Genomic DNA, 25,344 nt, shown 5'->3' with positions numbered 1-25,344 from the left:
AATATAATTAGATCTATGATAGGGACTATGCCAGCATTGAAAAGAGGCCCCTAGCCCAGTATGGGGGTCACTGAAATGAGGCAAAGGGGTAGAGAAAAGCAATGTAGAGAAACTGCTGTTTGCACTGAGGTTGGGAGGGTAATAGATGTTAGCTGGATGAAAGGAGTGGGCAAGGACATTACACGTGGTGTGAACTGCAAGAGCAGAGGCACAGAGATAAGACAGCATGAAGTATTCAGTGACCTCAAAGGCTCTTATGATTCCTTACCAGGGCTGTGTATATTAAGAGGCTGATTCCTGAGTCCAGACTACAGTTCAAATGTAGTTCCAGAACAGAGAGATTACTGGGGCTTGAAACTGTCAGGACAATCTCTCTGGAGGTAGAGGGTCCTGAGGTGGGCCCGGAAGGGAAAACACATTATGGATAGCAGAGAGGAGGGGAGATGGACATCCATATGCAAATATGTCCGCGCACATACATCTGCTTCATATGCATTTAAACCTTCAACTGACTTTCACTTGCCTTCGACTTTGGTTCCCATGGTAACCCTGGCCACTTATTTTTCTTTTAACCTCCTTTTCATTGTTTCAGGATGAGGTGAGCTGCGTGAGGGTTAATCAGTCAGGGGAAGACAGGAGATTTTGAAGCAATTATTTGGATTTTTTTTTTTTTTTTTAAGAAAACCACCAACTTTGCAATTTAATGCAAACTGTCTCTGGTATATTTGCCCTGAAGGATGCTGTGGGGAGAAACAGGAGCCAGAATCCATTTCGTCCCCTCCTCCCTGACTTCTATTAGCGTGAGGGTTAATCAGTCAGGGGAAGACAGGAGATTTTGAAGCAATTATTTGGATTTTTTTTTTTTTTTTAAGAAAACCACCAACTTTGCAATTTAATGCAAACTGTCTCTGGTATATTTGCCCTGAAGGATGCTGTGGGGAGAAACAGGAGCCAGAATCCATTTCGTCCCCTCCTCCCTGACTTCTATTATTACTACACACTTACTGCTAATACAGCATCTAAACTTGCAATCCCGGTAACTATGGCAATAAAATGGGTGAGATTCCCTTCCATTATGACTTGAATTGTTAGGACTTTGCAAAGAGCACGTGCGTCTGCACAGGGGAGGGGGAAGACGCACTCTGGGGAAAACAGTTATTTCAACTTCCTGTGGGGAGTTGGAGACCATCGTCTACCAGTCCACATTCGCATGGAGAATTATCACCATACCTGTGTCACAGGATGCAGACACTGCACCCGGGAGTTACAGTGTACATCTACAGCTTGCAAACCACCCCTTGTGTACAGCCTGTAGAGCCAGGAGGCCAGGGCTGCACTGAACTTAAAAGACATGGCAGGGAAGAGGCAAGGGAGGAGGATCTAATCCAGAGCCCAGCAAACTTTCCCTATAAAGGACCAAACAGACAATATTTTAGGCTTTGAGAGCCATATCTTCTTGGTTGCAACTACTCAGCTCAGCCTTTGCAGCTCAAAAGCAGCTACAGACAAAATGTAAATGAATGGACAGGATGTATCCCAATACAATTTTATTTATGGACACTGAAATCTGAATTTTGAATACTTTTCATGTGTCATGAAATAGTATTCTTCTTTTGTTTTTTTTTCCAATCAGTTAAAAATATAAAAAACATTCTTAGCGCCTGGGCTCCTCAAAAATAGGTGGTGAGCTGGATTTGTCCCATAGGCCATAGTTTGCAATTCCTCATTTAATCTATGCCACAAACAATGCATTCCACACTAGTGCCTTTCATTATTCTCACCTGTTTTAGTTTATTATTGTTACTATATGCAGTATTAAGTACCACAAATACTATTTGCTATGATTTTTATTGTGTCAAATACTATGTTAAGTACTGTAAATATACCATCTTACAAGGCTTAGAGATTGAGTTGCTCAAGGTCATGTAGCTTATAAGAATAGCTGACATTCAAATACAGGGTCTGTCTGATGCTTAGAGACACAGTACAGCTTTCTTTCTGTTGACAGGTCAGCCTTCCAGCCTGGGAGAATTTCTGCATCCAACAGGTTCTGTCACACCCTATTCTCAGAGAGTTGGGCCATGAAGCATAACAGAAGCACGTCGGTGGGAACAGGGCCCAGGACATTCAAGAGCCATCCCACTGCGATGATCCAATATCCACAGGAGTTCATTGGGAATGGCCCTGTGCACCCCAGCTCCTCTGCCTCCTGATCACCGGATGGTCTTTTTTTTTTTTTTTTTTTTTGTGGTATGCGGGCCTCCCTCTGCTGCGGCCTCTCTCGTTGCGGAGCACAGGCTCCGGACGAGCAGGCCCAGCGGCCATGGCTCACGGGCCCAGCCGCTCCGCGGCATGTGGGATCCTCCCAGACCGGGGCGCGAACCCGGTTCCCCTGCATCGGCAGGCGGACGCGCAACCACTGCGCCACCAGGGAAGCCCCACCGGATGGTCTTAATCTCTGATTTGCCCTCTGCCTTGACTATGTATTGTGATATTTACATTTGCCGTTTCCTGGCTTTGGCTGTGCCCCAGGAACAGCCCTTAGAGTTCTGGGCACCCTTCATCCACTTTTCCAGCCTCTGCTTCCTCCCTGCCTTTGCTGGCCTGTCTTGGTACTGATTGCTTAGCCTCATGGCTCACAGACTTCCTTCCTTGACCAGCTATTCTCAACTCACAATGCCATCCCCTCCATGCCCTTCAAGGAGAGGTTCTGGGAATTTGGGATGCTTCGAAGGGAGAGAAGAATGCTCAGCGCTCCTAGCAGAGGATCATTGTCTTCTAATCTCCAAGGAGGCAGGAGATTTTAATTATACAGGACACTCCTGGAGGGAAAAACTAGAAACAGTGAGCAGAATTTATAAAGTGGCAGATTTCTCTTGCAGATCCCATTCTAGGTCACTCAATACACTTTGTGCCACAAGCAGCTGTGATGTGATGGAGAGCAACTGGACTAGGGATGTAGGCTTCTGGATTCAGGTCTTTCATTGCTTTAATTGTGATAGTCAGGCCCAACGGTCTTATCCTCCCTTCTGCTGGAACAAAGTGACTCTATGACTTTGGGAAATGTAAAGTTTGGCAACAGCTGGCCTTGCTTCTCTTGGCGAGTTGTGCGACCTTGGGAAAACCAGGTCCCCTTTTCTGGACCTTATTTTCCCACCTGTGCCATGTGAGTAGTAATCCTCTCCAGCTCCAGAGACCACCAATTCAGCCTTTTCTGCTCTGCTCCCAAGGAACTGGCACATCTGTTTTTTGGATCCATTACTTTGCAAACTTTTAAGGGATTTTCTCCCCTTTCGGTCCCTAGAAAATTGCTGCAGTTCTTTCTTTGGAAAGAACATTAGCCAAGCCCTGTGCTAAGCAAATGCATTCAGCTTCTCCCTATCTGATTTCTCTTTTTCTCATTTGTCAGCAAAGGAGAAATCTCCCAGCTATTAATCAAACTCCTGGCTGTGGATAGCTTTAATTGCAGAAACCATTGCTGGATGAGGGATGCTCAACTTTTCCAAAGAAAGCTGGCTGCCTAGTACAGAAGAGAAACAATTAATTACCTGCTCCTCCTGTCCCCAACAGAGATGCAGATGAACTAACAATATTGCTGCTGGCACCGAATCCTCCCTTCCCAATGTAGAGGAAAGCTAATGCTAACTCAGACAGCATTCGTAAAAGTTGAATGCCGAAACAGAAGCTTAGCTATAAGGCTCTGGTGGGACCAAGATTTGTCTCTCTGGCATCTTTACTTTAAGATGCATACTGACAATCTCGACCTTATTGAGGAAAGTGATTGGGGATGTTGACATGCCTGAAAATCATATTCTCTGAGGAAGGATCAGAGAATTCAGAGATGTTGAATTCAGAGAAAAACATTAAGGTGGAGGGAAGGAACGGGTGCAATAAAAGTCAGGATAGAAGGGAAAAGACTTATTTTGTGTATTCCAATGGACAGACTAGAATTGTGGGTGGAATTTACGGTTTCATAGAAGAAACAATTCTTGGGACTTGCAACTGTGTGCCTATGGAAAGGGATTCCCCCAGATGTAGTCAGTCTCCTGTCTCTGGAGGTTTTCAAGAACCACTGAGGATGCTGTAAGGCAATCTTTGTATTGGATGGGAGGTTAATTAAAATCATCTTGGATAGGTAGCTGCCCCTCTTTAGGGTCCTGCTTTACTAATATCTTTGGCTTACTTCAAAGTTTTCAGTTTTAGAGACAACATAGGAATAGGTGGCGGCGGGGAGAGCAGTGAGAACTAATGTTGGAATACTTACTTTTTCTTAAATCTTCAATTGCCACGGGGATATGATAGATATGACACTCTCTTTGGAACTTGGAAATAGGTTTTTTTTTTTTCTCTGCATCCCCAATACTTAGCAGATGCTCCACACAGAAACAGTATTTGAGACATGTTTGAAAAGCTTTTGATTGAGTCAAATTTAAACTTGCACTTCTGGTATGAGTTCTGGGAGGCAATATTACACCGTTTTGAAGAGAATAAACCTGAATTACACTGACCTGAGTCTATAGCTCGGTTCCTTATTTCCTAGGTGAGTGAGTGAACCCGGGCAGGTGGCAAAAGCTCTCAGAGCCTCAGTTTCCTCATCTATAGACTAGAGATACATTCACATACTTCATGGCACTGCCATGAAGACTTAATTGGCTTATAAAGGCAAAATGCTTACAAGAGCTTGACAAAAAGTAGCAGATATTTATTCAGCACTTAAAACATACCAAGCACTCTTCTGTGAATTTTTCACATACTATTTACTTTAAGATTCATAATACCTCTGTTGTTGAATACGATACTAAGGAACAGAGAGGTTAAATGATGTGCCCAGGGTCACACAGTGAGGAGACAGTAGCACAAGGATTCTGAGCCAAAATCCTTCATCCCTATTAGCCTCTGCTTCATAAGCACTGACCATCATTTTTGTGTTATTATCACTCCCACCTTTCTCCCAGTAAAGGCTAGTTTCCATTTTTCCCTTTCCTTTCTATCTCTGCTACATGTATGTGTACATACTACTCTATTGCACAATGAATTTCCAGAGCACTGAGACTTTGTTTGATTTCTTATTACTTCTTCCAGAGGGTCCCGCATGGCCTTTGCACTTGATAGATGCTGTTTACATGTTAGGTATCTTCATTGAGACTTCAATCTCTTTAGAGTACTGGATTGGAATCCTACTTCAGCCAACTTTTTCCTTTCTCTTCCTTTATTTCATTTGTTTATTTCTTTATCTATTTCATTATTTATTTGCAGTCAGAATAACATGTTGAAAAACACAGGGGCTGTGTTTGAATCCAAGCCTCCGGCATCACAGGCCTTGTTAACCTAACCTTTCTGAGCTTTGGTCCCTGGTCTGTGACGGAAGCAAAGTAAAACCTAAGTTTGAAGACTGGTCAGTGATAGTGGGAATGTGGCTAACAGGAGAGCCTTCTTTGGGGGTGGAAAATTTTCACATTTACTTGCTAATCTGCAAAACTACCCAAGAGGAAATATGTGGTTTAAGCTAAAAAGCCACTGCAATTATTGTCTGTGACTTCCCCTCTTAGTCCCCCTGGACTGGGTTTGCTTAATTCCTAGTAAGCCCAAAGCTTCCGTCTTTCACTAAGTCTCTCTCACTGTAGCTAGAATGTAGTGAGTCAGGTATGGGGGTGGGTGCGGGCTGCTCTTAATGCCTTCATGGTTTTCTTTTCAGTTGCTTAAACTACTTTTTAAATTACTTTCTTTTTTTTTTTTTACTTTATTCGTAGTGTTTTTCAGGGTTTTGGGGGTTTTTTAAAATTATTTTTTCAAACCTTGCTGTTCTTTCTTCTCTTGTGTCTATCAGGCTTTCTCAACAGCTTCAAATGGAAAACTCTGAAGTGAGCTTTTAAAGAACTGAAAACTCAGCCCGATGCCCCGAAGTCCCGTGGGCAGCCTTGCCACTGTAACCACTCTGGGTGGAACTCATTAGTGCAGGCTGTTCTCACCAGCGCCACGCAGGTCGGCCACGCCAGGGCTGCCCGGCTTTGAGCCCTCCCGGCGCCCCGGCAGGGATGTGCAGGCATGCGCGAGGCTGCGGGGACCCCCGAGCTTGCAGGGTCGAGGCGGCCCGCGGGGGTCAAAGCGGCCCGCGGGGCCCCGGCTGGCGCGGAGCCTATTGTGCAGCCGGCGCCAATGAGCCAATTACATCTGAACCGCCTTTCAAGTCGACGGCCGCTTTCAAAATGGGGCTTTGAAAGGCCGCGCTTCCCTGGCTCTGCAGTGGAGAGAACGGAGCTCGGCTTTGCAGGGAGGCCGGGCCGGCTCACACGTGCCTGCCTCTGCGGCACTCGCCTGCGTTTACAGCGAGAATAAAAGGAAGACTTTGGTGGGGGTTCGTGTGCACGGTTTCCATCCCTTTATTTACAGAGGAAACGTTCCGACTCCTAGAGTTCTCACTGGCCATTGGGGGATGAATGGGCTGTTTGAAGTAAGAGCATTGAAAGTTTTCCTTTAGGATACATAATTTTTTTTCTCTGTCTCTCTCTCAAAACTCAGTGATGTCGTTTTACTTAGGGTACTGGGGATTGGGAAGGGGGAAAAACACGCAGATACATGTAGAGATAGGATGGTTCAGAAAGGGAGGGTCGCTGCCATGCAACCCCCTTTTTCCTTGCTTTTGCCTCAGGCCTCGTGGCCCCCGGTTGAATGAGCAGTCTTTCCACACTACAGAGGAGGGGGTAGGGAATTCAGTAGTGAGAATGTAGGCTCTGCAACCCTCCAGATGGGTCTGAATTTTCTGCAGTCGCTTAACTTTGAGAAGATGCCTGACACACAGCAGCCATCCAGCCTTTTCCCTCAGCACCAGAAAGTGGTCCTCTGCCCTTGCACCTTGTGTTTCTGCTGACTCCTGTTTATGCAGGTTCTTTCCAGCACAAAGGTTGAGATTTTAACACTGCACAAGGTCTCCAGTGCTTTCCTTTGCACCAGCACTTACTGTGGCACCCTTCCTTAGCATAACTGCCTTAATATTCTTATGGGTACTTCTATAAACCCAATTTGTTCCAAGTCATCCCTGTCTATATGGGACCCAATTCTTGGTTTTAGAAGCATGGCTCCACCCCTAGGACATCCAAAGCCACTTAGGAGATCATACTGGCTTAAAAAGGAAATGTAAGTACTCTGCTCCAGGACACTCCTTGGTTTGGAAGAACAATTTCTTCCTCAGGGTTTCACAGGAAGTTTATCAGTGAATCAGTATAAGCCCGGAAGAGCATACTGAGATAAACTTTCTCAGAAAAGGAATCAAGATTCAAGGAAACAGTCCTCAAGGGCGGTCTCATTATCCCCTTCTTACAAGAAAGTGGGATTTAAGGATCTATGTGAATTCCCAGGGCAACACAGAAAGTGGTGGAGCCGGAACACAACAAATGTAGGCTTTCTGACTCTTTCTTTCCGCACCTGGTGAACTGTCATCCTCCTCACTCCCACCCCTCTTCCTCTCTCTTCCTGGGTGGAACTCTATCTCCTAATTCCTTACCTCAAACTTTTTGTGCCCTGAAGCCTTATCAGGCTGTGACAGGCGGTCCTGGGCAGACAGCCCACTCAGTATCCTGTGAATAGTAGTTTCCCTTCTCACCCACAAGCTATGCGGTGTACCAAAGTCGTCTTCCCTTTAGCAGGGAGAAACTGTTCGTTATAGATGCTGCTGGGCTCTGTGTTCCAAAAGGGCCCAGCACATGTCTTTGTGTCTCGCCCAGCCCAGCACAGAAAGGCTACACTGTGTTTGAAAGCCTTACAAACAGAACGTTAATTGATGCATAAAAGCCTGTGTCTTTGATCGTCCAGGACCTGTGGTTCTTCCATGATCTGAGTCCTGTTCCTGACGACACAGGTTGGAGTGAAGCGTGCAGTGAGACTTGTGCCAAAGGCACCAAGCAGGATGTCACAGCCGCTCCCCTCTCCCTTCTTTCCACCACCACTGAAAGCTCTGCCTGTGTATACTGAGCTGTCACTTACACTTGAAGCAGCCCCAGCCCTGGTCTCTGTGGTCATCTCCCTGTTTGGTAATACAGGCCTGTGCTCTCAGCTTTCAAAGATTTCTGTGCAAATTTCTATGCTTCCCTTCCAGAACTGCTCCCTCCCACCCTCTGTATAATTATCCCCTATGGGTCCCAAATCTCAGCTTCAGCTATATGACTCACTGACTTAACAGCTGGATTTCAGTGTTTTGTGGGAGGCCTCATTCATTCATTCACTCATTTAATTTCTCCTTCACTCACTTACCTGTGCATTTCTTCCAGCATTCACTCACTTTCTTGTCCCATTTTCAGTCTTTATTTGACTGAGCCAAAGGAGACTTCATGTGTAATATGTTGGCCAGAATCATTGTAGAAATATAAGGACTCCTGCATGCATGTGCCTGTTTGAATTAGTGAAAATATCTGGAGGAGGCTGATGCAGTCACCTAAAATCTGTGTAACACTGCATTTCCCAGAGAGGTGTTCATCCAGGGTTGTTTCAAGGTCTAAGGCTGTCTTTAAGGAGCAAGTCAGCTTAGTGTAATATACAAAGTAAGTTTTTGGAGAGAAAGAAAAACCTGAGTTCAAATGTCAGCAGTGCTACTTAGCAGTGATCTGACTCTGGGCAAGATACTTAACTGCTCTGAGCCTCACTGTTCTCCTTTATAAGAAAGAGGTGCTGATATCTATCTTGCAGAGGCATCATGGGAAAAGAGAAAATGCTTCTATGTACTTAGAACAGGTCCTGGCACACCACGGTTATGGTTGGTATTATTATTACAGCTCATTTGTGAAGGTGGGTTTGGACCCAGCTGGACAGCATTGCTGATGAGTCCCTGTGTCCTCTAGGGAATCACAGATACTCTGTTGCTCTCATAAGAGAAAACGTGAAAAATGGGCCTTCCTTGAGGAAACCTTCAGCATGAAATGAAACTGCTGGTACTTTAGATTTCCCTTCCATCACTTCCAGTGGGGGAGCTGGAAGCCCATGGGTGTGGGACAGCAGTGGTGACATCTGGAAGAGTGAGCAGAACAGGTGAAGAGTATGCGTGATGGCAGCAACACATGATCAGCTCAGTAACGTCTGAGCGTCCCTGCCTTCATCTTGGGATGCGTGCCCTGTTTAAAACAAGCACTCATTCATTTATCTTCTTGTAACATATTTATGTTTGATATGCTAAGCTCTGGACAAATTTCTGGAGAGGCTTTCCCTTACTGCCACTGCATTTCTAACATAGTCTTCAATGGTATTGTTATTACCATTTTTTCCCTTTGCAGCATCTTTGCACTATTCAGAACACATCTAGTTGAAGTGGGGGGTCAGGTTCATGGAGTCTGCCTACTCAGTCTCCTCAGTCCTGTCTCTTATCCTACGTAGCCTTGCAGGGATTCTGGAGAACCTCCTTTAGTTTAGCAACACAAGGCTGTTGAAAATGTGAAACCCTGTTTCATTAGAAGGGTGAAATAGTAACCATTTGTACCAACATACTTAAGAGCCAGGATTGGCAGATTTATCAACCACATTGCCAGGTCAGTTTTGATGGAAGGAGTGGGATAGAGTTCAGGGGTGTGGGGTGGCGGTGTAGGGAAGCACGGGGGAGGATGCTGTCACACCTCTTACATCACAGTACTGTCAGACCAACCTGGGATGTTGGGAAAGTCACATCACTACCAGCAGTGTACCCATTTTGTGGACTAGAGCCTGAAGTTCAGAGAAGTCACCCAGCTGAGAAGTGGCCGTTCTGAGATTTGAAGTCAGGTCTACTTACTTTCTTTCCCATGTGTACTGCTGTGCTTTCCCAGCCTCTTCCCTTCACCTCCACGAGCCCTGCATCAGCTGTCCCTCTCATGCAAGCATGGGGAGGGTGCATGATCCCAAGAATGTTCTCCCTGCCCATCGAAATGGCCACTTCTCCTTCACTTCCTGCTCGTCATCCCCTTATCTTCATCTGTGGCTGGCAGATTAGTGTGTGTTTCGGGAAGATAAATGTCCCCTCAATTCTTATGACAGAGATGCCTCATCCTGGGAGAAAAGCCTACACTAGCCCTTCTAGATCCAACCAGACAGGAGGACCGGAGGCTGTGCCCTTCCTCTTCCTTCAGCTTTCAAGAAGGAGGCTAAAATAAGCAGAGCCAACAGTGGCTGAGGGAAGAGCTTCCAGAGCCAGGGAGGAGACCCTTCTTAGCCATCTACAGCTCAAAGGCAGGAGAGTGGGGGAGGGAGGGGAGGCTATCATATGAGGCCACTTTCCTTCTCTCTCCTTTGAAACTTGCCTTTCAAGTGAGAAAAGAGGCTGTACCAGGATGAAAGGACAATTATGGCTTCCCTGTAGTCAACAAGAAGGTCAGCCAGCCCCTCCAATTTTTGTGAGCATGCACTGTGCAGTATGAGGCTTCTCATTTGAGCTTGGAAGTACATGGAAACCCCCAAATAAAAGGAGCCACTGATGAGGAAATCACTCCTTGTTATTAGAGCAGCACTTTGTAGTGAAAAAAAAAAAAGCAGCTTTCTTGTGCATTATCTCATTTGATCATTACAATAATCCTCTCAGGGAAGATAGAGATAACCACCCCATTTCACAGAGGGACAAACTGAGGTTCAATATGGTTACGGGACTTGCCTAAAATCACACAATTATGAAACGGCAGAGCCAAAATTTAAACCCAGACCTTCTGACTGGAATGTGGGAATATTACTATACCCATCAATCCTTAATTTTATGAGAGTATTTATCTCCATAGTGATGCCATCTAAGTTTGCCAAGGATGGAGTTATGAGGTCAAGTTGCTTATAAGTTATTTCAATGAAATTGTAATAGGACATTTCTTGTAGCATTTTAGAAGGAATAAAAAAGTTCCTTGTCAAATCAACAACATTACCTCCAACACTTTGTCTCAGTTTAAGAAAGAAAAATACAGAAAAATGGTAAATGCATTTTGCAAAAGACCATGGTCACATTTAGAGTAAAACTTAATATTTGGGGAGAAACTATGAGACAGTCAGATTTTCTAGGGCATTTGTTTCTTATATAACAGTCTCCTGATTGAGAGGATTTCAGTAGATTGATGAGTGGGTTGGGACAGAGCAAGGATACATGAGAAGAGCAAAAGGGTTAAAGATGATGAGGAATGGTACGCACCAAGCTCAAACGCCATTTTCCTCACCACTTGTTAGGAGTATATTTTGTTAGTGTGGTGCTGCTTGAGTTCTGTAGGAATACAAGGCCCAGCTTCCCTGCTGTTCAGTCCCACATACATGCATCAGTACCAGATTAGTCTCAAAGTGTGGCTCCGGACACATCACTGATGGCCCTGCTTGGACACTTTCACTGCCACCACTCTCCCCTCCATCGCCTGCTGCATGAAGTCAAAGCATCTTAGCCAAGTATTTAAGGCATTTAATATAGTGGCCCTAATTAACCTTTCTAACTTTATCTACTAGAACTGCCCTTCTTCTTCAGGAGAAACTACTTATTTCCCCTGTCCTTCCCTGCTTTTGCCACTTTGTTCACCCAGTCCTCCCTATGCCCAGATCACCAAATCCTAGTGTACTACTGCTTTGCCTCCTCTCTCCACACACCTGGGGCTCCTGGAAGCTCACCTGCAGCCTCAGTCCCAACGTATCTGATACATCACAAAGTAAGGAAATGCAAAACAGAGATTAGGGCATTCCTCATCCAGCTAGGTTATATGCTTGCCTTGTGACCTAGCTTTTGGGCGCCTGCATTTTGCTAAGAGGGAGATTTACACCTTAGGTCCCAGATATCATCCCTGGGTGCCTGTCTGAATTACCTGCACAGCTTGACATTACCAGAGGACTGATTTTTGCTTGGTATCTCATAGTCCTGCCTTCTCTTTTCATGGGACCAGATTTCTTTTTTGGAACACTGGACTGCTGACTGGCTGGTAATAACTGCCTATGAGGTCACCTAAAACTGACTTCTCCTTGAATACCCTCATAGCTAAGCAGAGCACTATGTCTCTGTACATTGCCTCTCTCTAAGGTTGATCATTTGTGCTTTCCTACCACCTGTTGGCTGCTGACTAACTCTCTGGATTCAGTGTTCCAACTTGCTGGATTAGATTTTTGCCTGCTGTTATCATTAGCCCAAATGTCATCTCTTCCAAGAAGCCTTCTCCCATCCTTCAGTTTCAGCTGATTCTCCCTCCGAGGTATTTGCTTGGCAGGACTACCATCTTGAAATATGATTATATGCAGTGGTGAGCTGATCAATGCTTGTGAAGGAGATAAAGAGTCCTACAAATATAATGTTTGTCAATTTCCATGGTAGAAATATTCCCACTATGGCTGATTTCAAGCTACTACCCTAGTTGGAATAGATGTGTACAATGGATTCTTGACCACTGGTATGAGCTTGCCCCAGCACACTCTGATTATATATGGGTTTTAGTCTCATCTCTTGTTCTCTCTCCTACTGTTACAGCCACTGGACTTCTCTGACTCTTGAATATGACATGCTCTTCCACACCTCTGGGCATTTGCAAATACTATCTCTCTACCTGTCACATTCCCCTTGTCCAATGCCCCAAGCCCTTACCTTGTATCTGCCTAAATAATATTCATTGTTACAGTTCTGCTTAAGTATCATTTCTGCCTCTAGTTAAATAGCACTTCCACCAGGAAATCATCCATGCTCCTCCCAGAATGAATTAGATAATCCTGTTATCTCAACACCTCTTTGAAGAGTTGAACATTTTATTATATTTGTTTTAGGGCTATCTATCAACTAGACCTAAGGGTCTAAGAGGCAGGCATCGTGCTTGTTTAGTTCCTCAGTGTGCCCCTAGCCCCTAACCTGTGTGACTGACACATAGTAAGCTCTCAATGCGTGCCTGTTGACTAAACAATCATCTTTTTCTGGATGCTGAACTTTTATTAATGTATTTCCTCTAAAGAACTGGCATGCTTTTCCTTTATAAATGTTAGATATCAAGCAAACTATTGTGTTTTCCTATTTGCTTCAGCAGACAGGATGATCAAGCTGAATTTACTGCTTAAATTTAATAACCTTTATATGCTAGATACGACATATTTAGTTCCAGCATTTTTTACATTGGTTTGGTCCTTCTGTTTTGCTTGTATTTGCATGCTTTTCAATTTCGTTGCAGTGATTTTTGAAAGCTGTCTCAAATTGGCTGGGTTACAAAGTAGGATATAGACAAACATATAATTCCTCACTATAGTCCGTTTGTTCGATCATTAAGCAAACACCTTCACTCTGCCCTAAAGTGAGACCTCACACCAAGCCTTGCAATGGAAGGGAGAAGGGTTGGGACTTGGGCTTCAGAATCATAAGGACCCATGTTAGAATGCCAGTTTGTCACCAGTTTGCAATGTGACACCAGGCAACTAAATTGGCCTCTCTGATTTAATGTTTCTTTATCTGTTTCTGGAGGTGATAATGTATTCCTCAGAGGGTAGTTATGGAGATTAAGTTAAATAATGTGCCAAAAGTGCTTAGTGCAGTTCCTAGCACTTGGTGAGTGTTCCGTAAATGACAGATATAATTACAATAACGCTATTGAAGAAGACATGAGTCATTGCAGAATAGCAGGGGTTTGGCAAAAGCCAGCTTATTTGCTGCAACCCCTTCTATCTTCTCTCATCCTTCCAATGCAGCCCCTCTGCCCAACCTGTCTCCAAATATCACTAAAAATACCAATGTTCAGTCTCTGATTTGCTAAGAGTGCATCGCTAGTTCCCCCAGGGATAGCGCCTGGTTGAAATCCCCCTAGTTCCCTTTGCTGGGAGAGAAACTTTAATTCTGCACACACGGAAGAAAAGGCAATTTGGCACACTTTATCAATTTATTGCCATCTCAACTGCTCAATTTGTGCAGAGAAGGAGAGGTAAAGACATGGAGAGCAAGCTATAGCATGTTTAAGATTGTATGGGTCCCAAATGTTTGATTATCCCTTGCCAATTTCAGCAGCAACCACTGCTCCTATATTTGTCCCATCGCTGCCTAGCATGTGTGGTTCTCACTTATTTACCTGGAGCACTGTGTCAGCCTCTTGGGGTCCTAGGAGATGACACAAAGTGGACCCATTTTGTGGCTTCCCAACTGACTATTTTGGGTGAATTCTACAAAGTGGCTGTAGTGACCTCAGATTTTCTCATCAGTTTGGTGTGTGTTTATTCTCAGCATTATTTATCAAAAACATATTAAGGACGTGCTCTGTATGGGATGTGTCACAGGCAACATCTCAGGCATTAGTAATGTGTATCTTCTATTCCAAATGTATTGATTCTCGTACAATCCCTTAAAATGCCTTGGGTCCCCATGCGAACTTGCCTTTGCTTGTAAACTTCCCCTAGATTGAAATGCCTTCCAGCCTTCTTCAAGACCAAAACCAAGGCTTATCATTTTAGTTCAGGTTGAGCTGACAATTAGAAACTACCATTTGTTTATTCTTCCAGTCATTCTTTCTTTTAGTGGATGTTTATTAAACATTTACTATGTGCCAGGCACAGCATTCGATGCTGGATGTACACAAGTCCACTAAACAATGTAGTCCCTGGCCTCAGGAGCTTATGTTCTACTAGGTGAGGTAGATATTAATTCATAAAATTAAAATAAAATATTAAAATATTTACTATTTATGGAGCATACTCTATGCATTTGACCCTATTACAAATTTCTTGTGTTACATAATCCTCAAAAGAATTTGAAAATTAAATATGATCATTCTCTTTTTACACAAATTGAATTTTATAGAAGCTCTGTAATTTTCCCAATGTTTATCAGTTGTAATAGCAAAACTGGAATTAGAGAGCAGGTCTATATGTCTTTTTTGTTTGTTTGTTTTGTCTTTTAATAAATCTATTTATTTATTTTTGGCTGCGTTGGATCTTCATTGCTGCGTGTGGGTTTTCTCTGGTTGCGTTGAGCGAGGGCTACTCTTTGTTACGGTGCACGGACTTCTCATTGCTGTGGCTTCTCTTGTTGCGGAGCACGGGCTCTAGGCACACAGGCTTCAGTAGTTGTGGCACGCGGGCTCAGCAGTTGTGGCTCGCAGGCTCTAGAGCGCAGGCTCAGTTGTGGAGCACGGGCTTAGTTGCTCCGCGGTATGTGGGATCTTCCTGGACCAGGGCTGGAACCTGTGTCCCCTGCATTGGCAGGCAGATTCTTAACCACTGCGCCACCAGGAAAGTCCAGTCTATATGTTTTTAAAGCTCGTGCTTTTCTCCTGTGCTACTTTATTCACTGCAGAGCTGTTTTATATATATATATATATATATATATATATATATATATATATATATATATATATATAGTCTATTGCTGTTACAATCACTTGACTTACAGGATCTTTGCAAGGTGTCAGAACCTAGACATACACAAAGAATTCACAAACACTGCCTGGAGTCTGGAGTTTGGGGATATATAGGAGGAATGAATGAAACATCATCATCCAATAGTGGTGGAAAACCAGCATTGTGGATGGATGGCCTAGGGTCAGATGCAGAAGTCAGGTCCAAGTAGGGGTGGGCACCAGGCTCTGAGGATCTGCCCAATGCCTGGCTATACCTTGGTAAGAATGAAATGGACATAAAGTAGGGAAGATGCTTGGCAGCTCTGGAAGAACTTGTGTGGATAGTGTCCTCTAGTCATAAGAGCTCTTCTGAATTCGGTGATCTACCTCCTACCTCCCCTGTTCTTGCCACACCCTTCTCTTAACTCTTTGTTAGTCTGCAAGATGCTGTGCTCTTGAGCCTGCATCTACCAACATTAAGACTGCTGGATCCGCCTCTTGAGCCAGGAAAGGCCATTAGCGTTATCTTGGAAAAAAGCATGAGAGTGTGGGAAACATAGTAGCCTCTGTCATTGTCATCTTACTCTGTGACTTTGGGCAAGTCACTGTTTTGTTTTTTTCTGAGTTTGACTTTCCTCATTTTAAAATGTGTGCATATAAATATAAAATGTTAAAAGGGAATGCAAGTGACTGTTAACAGCAGTTGACTCTGGGGTAAGTACCTTGAGGGCTGGGATATGAAGAATTATTTCCTTCTTTACTGCATTTTACTATTTTCTTTTATTTTTACTTTTTAAAATCAATTCATCTATTTATTTTTTTGGCTGCGTTGGGTCTTCATTGCTGCACACAGGCTTTCTCAATTTGTGGCGAGCGGGAGCTACTCTTTGTTGTGGTGCACAGGCTTCTCATTGCTGTGGCTTCTCTTGTTGTGGAGTGTGGGCTCTAGCCACGTGGGCTTCAGTAGTTGTGGCACTCGGGCTCAATAGTTGTGGTGCATGGGCTTAGTTGCTCCACGGCATGTGGGATCTTCCCGGACCAGGGCTCGAACCCGTGTCCCCTGCATTGGCCTGTGGACTCTTAACCACTGCGCCACCAGGGAAGTCCCCGTTACTGCATTTTAAATGGTTTGCATTTTAGCATATTCTCATATATATGTATTATATATGTGTGTGTGTGTGTATAGAGAGAGATTTTAGATCAGATTACGGTTACCACCTATCATGCTCCAGACACTTACTATAGTGTGTTGACTTGTCAATCAAAGGATTTGTTTCCCCAGTGAACAGTGACTCTTAGAGGGCAAAAATGAAGTCTTGGTCACCTGTGTTTCCCTAGAGCCTAACATGGGCTCTGGCAACTGGTAAGTGTTAAATAAATGTTTATAAAATTCTTTTCTTTAAAAAAAATATATAAATCTGCTTTTATTTCTTTTGTCTTAGGAGACAGATCCAAAAAAAATATTGCTACAATTTATGTCAGAGAGTGTTCTATGACATATGTTCTCTTTTAGGAGTTTTAGGGTTTTATGGTTTCAGGTCTTACATTTAGGTCTTTTTTTTTTTTTTTTAAATAAATTTATTTATTTAATTTATTTTTGGCTGTGTGAGGTCTTCGTTGCTGTGCGCAGGCTTTCTCTAGTTGTGGTGAACGGGGACTACTCTTTGTTGTGGTGCACGGCCTTCTCATTGCGTTGGCTTCTTTTGTTGTGGAGCATGGGCTCTAGGCACGCAGGCTTCAATAGTTGCGGCATGCAGGCTCAGTAGTTGTGGCGCACAAGCTTAGTTGCTCTGCGGCATGTGGGATCTTCCTGGATAAGGGCTCGAACCCATGTCCCCTGCATTGTCAGGCGGATTCTTAACCACTGCACCACCAGGGAAGTCTTTAATCCATTTTGAGTTTACTTTTGTGGCCAGTGTGAGGAAATGTTCTAATCTCATTGTTTTACATGTAGTTTTCCAGTTTTCCCAGCACTGCTTATTGAAGAGACTGTCCCTTCTCCATTATATATTCTTGCCTCCTTTGTCATAGATTAATTGACCATAGGTGCATGTGTTTATTTCTGGGCTCTCTCTTCTGTTCCACTGATCTATGTGTCAATTTTTGTGCCAGTACCATACTGTTTTGATTACTGTAGCTTGTAGTATACTCTGAAGTCTGGGATGGTGACACCTTCAGTTTTGTTCTTTCTTCTCAAGATTACTTTGGCAGTTGGAGTCTTCTGTGTTTCCATATGAATTTTAGGATTATTTGTTCTAGTTCTGTGAAAAATGCCATGGGTATTTTGATAGGCAAAAAATAAAAATAAATAAAAGCAAAATTAAACAAATGGGGACTAATTAAACTTAAAAGATTTTGCAAAGCAAAGGTAAGCATCAACAAAAATGAAAAGACAACCTACGGAATGGGAGAAAATGTTTGCAAACTGATAGGACCAGCAAGGGGTTAATATCTAAAATATATAAACAGATATATAAACAGCTTATACAACTCAATATCAAAAAAACAAACAACCTAATGAAAAAATGGGCAGAAGGCCTTAATAGACATTTTTCTAAAGAAGACATACAGATGACGAACAGACACGTGAAAAGGTGCTCAACATTGCTAATTATCAGAAAAGTGCAAATCAAAACCACAATGAGATGTCACCTCACACCTATCAGAATGGCTATCACCAAAAAGTCAACAAGTCACAGATGTTGGCACAGATGTGGAAAAAAGAGAACTCTCCTACACTCTTGATAGGAAAGTAAACTGGTGCAGCCACCATGGAAAATAGTATGGAAGTTCCTCAAAAAACTAAAAATAAAACTACCATATGATCCAGCAAATCCACTCCTGGCTATATATCCAGAAAAAAACACAAATACTAATTCAAAAAGATACATGCACCCCAATGTTTACAGCAGCACTGTTTACAATAGCCAAGATATGGAAGCAACCTAAATGTCCATCAACAGAAAAATGGATAGAAGAAGTGGTGTGTGTGTGTGTGTGTGTGTGTATATATATATATATATATATATATATATATATATATATATATATATACAATGGAACTTTACCTAGCCATAAAAAAGAATGAAATTCTGCCATTTTCAGTAAGGTGAATGGACCTAGAGAATATCATGTTTAGTGAAATAGGTCAGAGAGAGAAAGACAAATACTGTATGATATCACTTATATGTGGAATCTAAGAAATAAAACGAATGTATATAGCAAAACAGAAACAGACTCACAGATATAGAAAACAAACTAGTGGTTACCAGTGGGGAGAGGGAAGGGGCAAGACAGGGGTACAGAATTAAGAGATATAAACTACTATGTATAAAACAGATAAGCAATAAGGATATATTGTATTGCACAGGGATTTATAGCAATTATCCTGTAATAACTTTTAATCGAGTATAATCTGTAAAAACACTGAATCACTATGCTGTACACCTGAAAATAATATAATACCGTAAATCAACTATACTTCAATTTTAAAAATTTAAAAATAAAATCATGAAAAAAAATATAAATCTGCAGAATGAAATACTGGACTAAACAAAACTCTTCTGAAGTGGGTCTCTAGAGCTTGGGAATCTGTATATTCAAGATGCACCCCAAGGGGCTTCTCACCCTTAGGCAGAAGTTTGTGTCTCTGAACATCTTGCTCCTTAGTGTAGGATGTCAGGGGCTGTGGTCTGGGAGGTCAGAGTCAGTACTGGGGACCAGGGGAAGTTATGGTCAGTTTGGATCCTGGGTAGAGACTATTTTCTCTGTGTCTGCTGAATTTGGAATGGGTTAGGGCTTCCAGGTGTTTGTAGCCAAAGATCAAGGCAAAGCTCAGGGGTGTATCTTGTTGCCGAAGAAGGCAAGCAGGAGGTGTGGGAGGTGAAGAGTTCAGGGAAGGTCTTACGCACCAAGTCTTCCCTTCAGGCACAATGCAGGAGTTAGTGCTGTGGGGAGTGACTTCCTTCTAGGAGCCAGGCTGTCAGCTTCCAGGCCTTTTTTTCTTGTGACATCTGCTCTAGCAGCCAGGAGCTGGGTCACAAGCTTCCTTCCTCTCTTGCTTCTATGCAGTGAGGTCCGGAGGCAATGAGGAGGAGGAACGAGGGTGGGAGAATGTGGTTTATGCAGAGTTTAAGTGCTGTCTTCAGGGCTTGGGAAAATGTAATTCTGTTTGAGCAGTTTGCTGCCAGTTTTGCAACTCATCCCCCTGAATTAGGGACCGAATGAAGTCATTAGGCCCTAATCAAAAGCAGCTAATCAGGAGCCAGTGGGAGATATAACAATTAATCGCGGCTGGAACCCAACAAGCTGAAGTACCCAAGGCTGGATGAATAAAAGTAAAGCAATTAAGTATCAGTGCCATGCAATGCTGCACAACTTCAAGAATGGGTTATGGGCTGCTCAGCCTTTCCTGCCATAGGAGGAATAGAGAATCAATGCCAAGACATGGATGAGCTGGGAAGACACTCTGGAGCCTGCCTTGAGCTTTTCGGAGGTTGAGGTGTGTGTAAACAAAAAGTGGGAGAATATAAAAAAGAAGTTGGAGGTGGATTTTTATGGATGTGATAACATGGTAATAATATGGTAAAAACAATATAGCAATATGCTTTGATAATTATATGTGATAATTCCTTATCCATAGCATTTAAATAACTTATACCCAGGTTTTTTGTTGATGTATCCTCTCCATCTAAATTGTGAAGACTGAGGTTGTTTCAGATGTGTCTCTTGCCCCACACCCAGAATAGAACCTGGCACATGGTAGCTGCTAAATAAACAACTATAGACTCATTTAGTTAATTCAGGGCAGAGCAAGGGTTTGAACTGAGGTTTTTCAATTCCAAATTTTCCATGCCTTTTCCTGTACCACTCAGGCAGAAGGATTCAGTGCCTTTATTTAATCAAAGTAAGAGTTGTTAGCTGCTAATATGCAGTAGTTCACCCCCATTTAAAGTAGGAGAAGTGTTGGTGTACGTTTAGAATTTGAGGGTGTCTATGCATTCTGGTAACTGTGTGTGTACATTTTAGAATGGTTGAATATCTTCATGTGTGTTTGTGGAGAGAAGGGGGATTCAGTGTGTTTGTATGTGTTTGTATGTATGTTTTACTGTGGTGTGTACCATGTATGTTGGAAAGTTAAGGCAACTGTAAAATTTATCATCCGTATGGAACATATTTGAGAATGAAATGTGTGTGTGTGTTTGATAATTACACCTGGAAAACAGGAGAGACCCACGACTGGCACAGGCAATCCAGGATATTCTGACACCTGTGTGTGTGTGTGTGTGTGTGTGTGTGTGTGTGTGTGTGTGTGTGTGTGGTATATGAAAGTTATGTCTCTGAATGGACATTTGTGTGTATTTAATTTTGTGTGTGTTATTGGTGTCAAGAATTCATAAGAATAACAGAACAGTAGAAGTTGTTACTGAATGGATAAAGAAGTTGAGGTATGTATGTATGTGTGTGTGTGTGTGTGTGTGTGTGTGTGTGTGTGTGTGTGTGTGTGTGGTATATGAAAGTTATGTCTCTGAATGGACATTTGTGTGTATTTAATTTTGTGTGTGTTATTGGTGTCAAGAATTCATAAGAATAACAGAACAGTAGAAGTTGTTACTTTATTCGGGTCTTTCTCAGGTTGTAGATGTATAACAGAGGCATTAATAAAATTGATAGGTAAGAGCAGGTCAGCCACAAAGAGATGAGTTGTTTTTTTTTTAAAACCAGATCAATGAACTGAGAAAAGAGGCCATACATATCTTGTGGTGACAAAAACCCACATGGCTAAAAAAAAATGAGCACAGTCAGTGAGGAGAAGAAATGTGAACTACATTGTGCTAGAAAGTGTCTTTCATGTACAACATCCGCTTTGCTGTGTCCTCTTTATGCCTCCTGCCTTGTTCCCCGTGAGTAACTCCAGCTTATGATGACCAAGATAGCTGAGACCTTTTATCCTCTTACCTCAAAAGTTTGGAAAAATAGCTCAGCGTGACCTCCGTCATGTAAGAGACAGAAAAAGTCTGCTGGAGAGAGTTGGCTGCTTCATTTCAGGTGATTCAGGAAAGAAATCCCAGGGATGCTCTTGGAATTCTTACTCCTTTTCAGAGTGCTGCCCCTGAGTCCCTGGTTTATACATGCACCCCCTGGGGCTGGGAAATCCACGTGCTTAGTTCTCACTGGCTTTGCTGGGTGTAGCAGAGAGGTTGGAACAGTGTTCTTCCTCCTACTCTACCACATTGATGCAGTACTTTCTCAGCATCTCCATGCCCCTAATCAACCCTTTTTCATGCACTCTCTACATGTTCATAGCAGTGGAGTATCTGTGATTGCTTCTAAATGTTATGATACTACCAGTAGTACTAGCTATGTTGTAGGCCACTGAAAGGTGGCGTTTAATTGTCCCCCTTTGAATCTGGACTGGCTGTGGTGACTTATTTGAATAGGAGAATGTGTCAGAAGTGACTTTCTGCAACTTCTGAGGCTGTCTCATAAGGGCCTCGTGTCTTCTGCTCAGATCCCTTTCCTTTCTGGGAAACAAGTTGCAACTCTGAGAAGTCCACACCCCTGGAGAGACCACACTGGTCTATCTGGTCTTTGTAGGCACTCTGGTCAACAGCCTTAGCTAAGCATCTGGCTGACAACTAGCATCCTTTTCCTACACAAATGCCATCCCAGATCAGGTGCCAGACAAGTGAGTGAAGAGGCCACCCTAAACGTGGACATATTATACCAGTCAGTGTCACATAGACAATCCGCCCAGGTGAGCTCTTTCTAAAAAACTGATGCTCAAAGTAAAATGGTTGACAGTACTAAGTTTTGGAGTAGTTTTTTGCACAACAATGGATAGCTGGAATAGCAGTGTAGAAATAGCTATGATATGTTGAGCCATTGCTATTTGTCAGAGACTGTTCTTAGGAATTTATATACTCTATTTCATTGTATCTTCACGATAATCTAAGGACTTTGGAGCTTTTATTATCCCCATTATACATATGAGGAAGTTGAAGTGAGGAAACTGGCTTAGATCACACAGCTACTAATTAGCAGAGATGTACCAGACTGGAACTTTTTCTTAACCACCTCCCTCCTTTATAGCCCTGTGACTATATTAAGGTCAACGTGTAGGGACACATTTTTTGTTTTGCTTGGAATAAATTTCTCAATCACTCCACTTCAACTGACAAGTTCCTTCTGATCCTTATGGTGTAGCTTTATAACCATACCCGTTTCATACCCAAATCCATGTAGATTTCTGACAGCAGGTACACAGGCACTACTGGTACCAGTGGAATGAAAACAAACAAGTTACTAAACCTCCCTGCGGCTCATTTTTCTCCTCTGTAAAACTGGTTAAAATGACTTCCTTACAGGTATGTTGTGAAGATTAAATGGGATGAGAGATGCTGAAATGTGTCCTATATGGAGGACCAGGATGCACGCACTAACTGTTATTAAAGCTGAACTACAGGCCGAAAGGAGGCACACTATAGTCAATCACAGTTCACTGTGTGTGTGTGTCTCTGGGTATGCAGAGTTGCCTAAGGCTCTACTTGTGTCCTCAAGGAATTCATAGTTCAGTGGAATGGAAGACAAGCAAAAGAACAAACATGCTAATGAGATTCATGGCAGGATAAAGGGAGGCACAGAGTGTTCGAACCTCAGAAAGAGGCCCTTAATTCCTTTGGGATGACATGTCCTGAAGGATTTCTTGGACGTGAAATGAGCCCTGCAGGATGAGAAGGAAAACCAGATATTCCAGATAAGAATGAGTTTGAGCAAAGATGGGAAGGAATCCAAGAGTAGGATGTATGGGAAGATCTCTAAGTAACCTGGTTACTTAGAGATCTTCCCATAGCAGGATTCAGGTGAAGGTGGCCTGGGGTAGAGGGGCATGGGAGGGAGTTAGAGAGAAACTTGAATTCCAAGCTGAAGACTTTATGCTAAGGTCAGTGAGAAGCTGTCAAAGGGTTGAGAACAGTGAATCAGGTGAACTGATCTACATTTTTGAACAATTATTTGGGGGACTGTTTGGAAGGGGCAGGACAGGAGGCAGAAGACTGACCTAGAGGATTTTGTAATATTCTAAAAAAAGGTGATGATAGTGTGATCTACGGGCATGGCAGTGGGCATCAGAGAGATGCCAAAGCCAAAGGCAAGAAGGAATTTTGGTGGCTGATTGGCTAAGAGAAAAAAAAAAGATGGGGAAGGCCTCTGAGTTCGTACCCTGAATTCTGACTTGGGTGACATAGTTCAAGGGGGGACCCCACAGTCAAATAAAACTAAGAGAATGAAGAAGGAAGTTCAGTCTCTTCCCACCCCCCCGGGGAGGGGCTATACGGTGGGGAGAACAAGGTGTCCCATGGCCTCCACTGTGGGAGTCACAGGCCCATAGAAGCATCAGTCCAAGTATTACAGTAGATCCACGTCTGTGATTAAAACTGAACTCTAATTGTGCCAGACCCACTCTGGCATAATAAGTGTGGTTTTTAACATAATGCACTGCTGGAGTGAAGTTGTCAGAAAAGAAGGGGGTGGAGGAGGTAATCTGTGAGACTTCAAAGAAGAGAAGATTGAAGGCATTTTATGTGGCTGGAAATGCGTCATTTGTCAGCAATGCCAACGCGCTGTCAGCTCCACAGGGAGAGATGACTGGGCACCCTGGGGGGAAGGCTGGTGAAGGTGTCAACCTCCAGTCACCAGAGGCTATGTGTGGGGTAAGAAGTGTCAGTCACATCACATCCCTGTCCTGACCTGGGTCAGAAGGAAACCAAGGTCATGTCAGAGCATTTAGCGTCGTAACCAAGGAACCTTGTAACCTGCCTCTGTCAGGAGGGAACTGATGTTCTCAGCATTATCAAAGCCAGTTCAGAGCTTTACTTTCCCAGGAGATTTGCACTTTAAAAGAACAGTGAGAGGGCAACACTTTTAGGAAAAAGAAAGTGAGAGGTAAGAGCGAATTGGTGGCACAGAGAAGGGACTTCTGAGCGAGGACTTGCCTAAGGTCAGTGAAAGTACCGTGGAGGTGAACACACTTCTCTCTATTCAATTGTCAAGGTTTGGGGCTGGGAGGAAGAGGGGTGCCTCTGAGTCCAAACAGCTTGGAAGCCATTCCAGTGAGTGATGATCTTCTCTAGATGCAGGAATCCTGCTTTTTAAGCCACTGCATTACCCGTTAGCTCCCTCCACACATAAGCCATTTACCTATCACTTGGGCAGCTGAGAAGCAGGCTCTTCCAAGGTGGTCTTCCTGCTTCTATTGTTGATCTAATCCATTTTCCTCCCTGCAACCACTGTGATCACTTTAACTTAAACTGAATCTCCTTCCTGCTCACAGTGTCCTCCCAAGCTGCCCACTCTGGTCTCTACCAACCTGTTCGATTTCAGTCTCAATCCAAATACCTCCTCCCTTGTTTTCTGCACTTGTCCTTTTCAGTTCCTTGAACACCCTGAGGTTTTGCCTCTTTCCAGATCTTTGCACAGACTCATGTCTCTTCTGGTTAATGCCTCTTTATCCTTTAGCTTAGTTTAAATAACACTTCTTCAGAGATGTACTAAAGGACTCTCAAATTAAGTTGTCCTTCCCGCCCTCAACACATACAGGTTGTTCTGTTCCATAACATCTTATTTTCTTTTGTAATATTTGTGGTTATTTTGTTGTTGTGATTGTTTATATTCTGAAGTATCATTTTGACTCTGAACTCCAGACGAGCAAGGATAATGCTTGTCTTTTTTGCCACTGCATCAACATGCCTGGAACAGTGCCTGATATAAATGTTCCACAAATATTGGTAGGATGACTAAATGAACAACTGAATAAATAAACAGCCCTTCAATAATTCTGGTGAGCAGAAAAGTTTGGGACTCCATGCACCAGATGACGTCACAGAAGTACCAAGTGGCTTGTGTAGGCAAACAGACAAGCGAGGAATCAAGAAAACTTACTGATAACTTTCCTGCCCCTTTACACTCCTGCTTCTCCTTCACACTTTCTGTAGCAGGATAGCTTTGAGGGAGTGAAATTACAGAACACTTTCCATCAGACCAGTCGTTCTCAAAATCTTCGGAAGAGCTTATTAAAACTCAGATT

Source organism: Physeter macrocephalus, chromosome 9 (assembly GCF_002837175.3).
Source record: "Physeter macrocephalus isolate SW-GA chromosome 9, ASM283717v5, whole genome shotgun sequence".
Taxonomy (NCBI): domain Eukaryota; kingdom Metazoa; phylum Chordata; class Mammalia; order Artiodactyla; family Physeteridae; genus Physeter; species Physeter macrocephalus.
The sequence above is the reverse complement of the archived record's forward strand: the minus strand, read 5'-3'. Positions refer to the sequence as shown.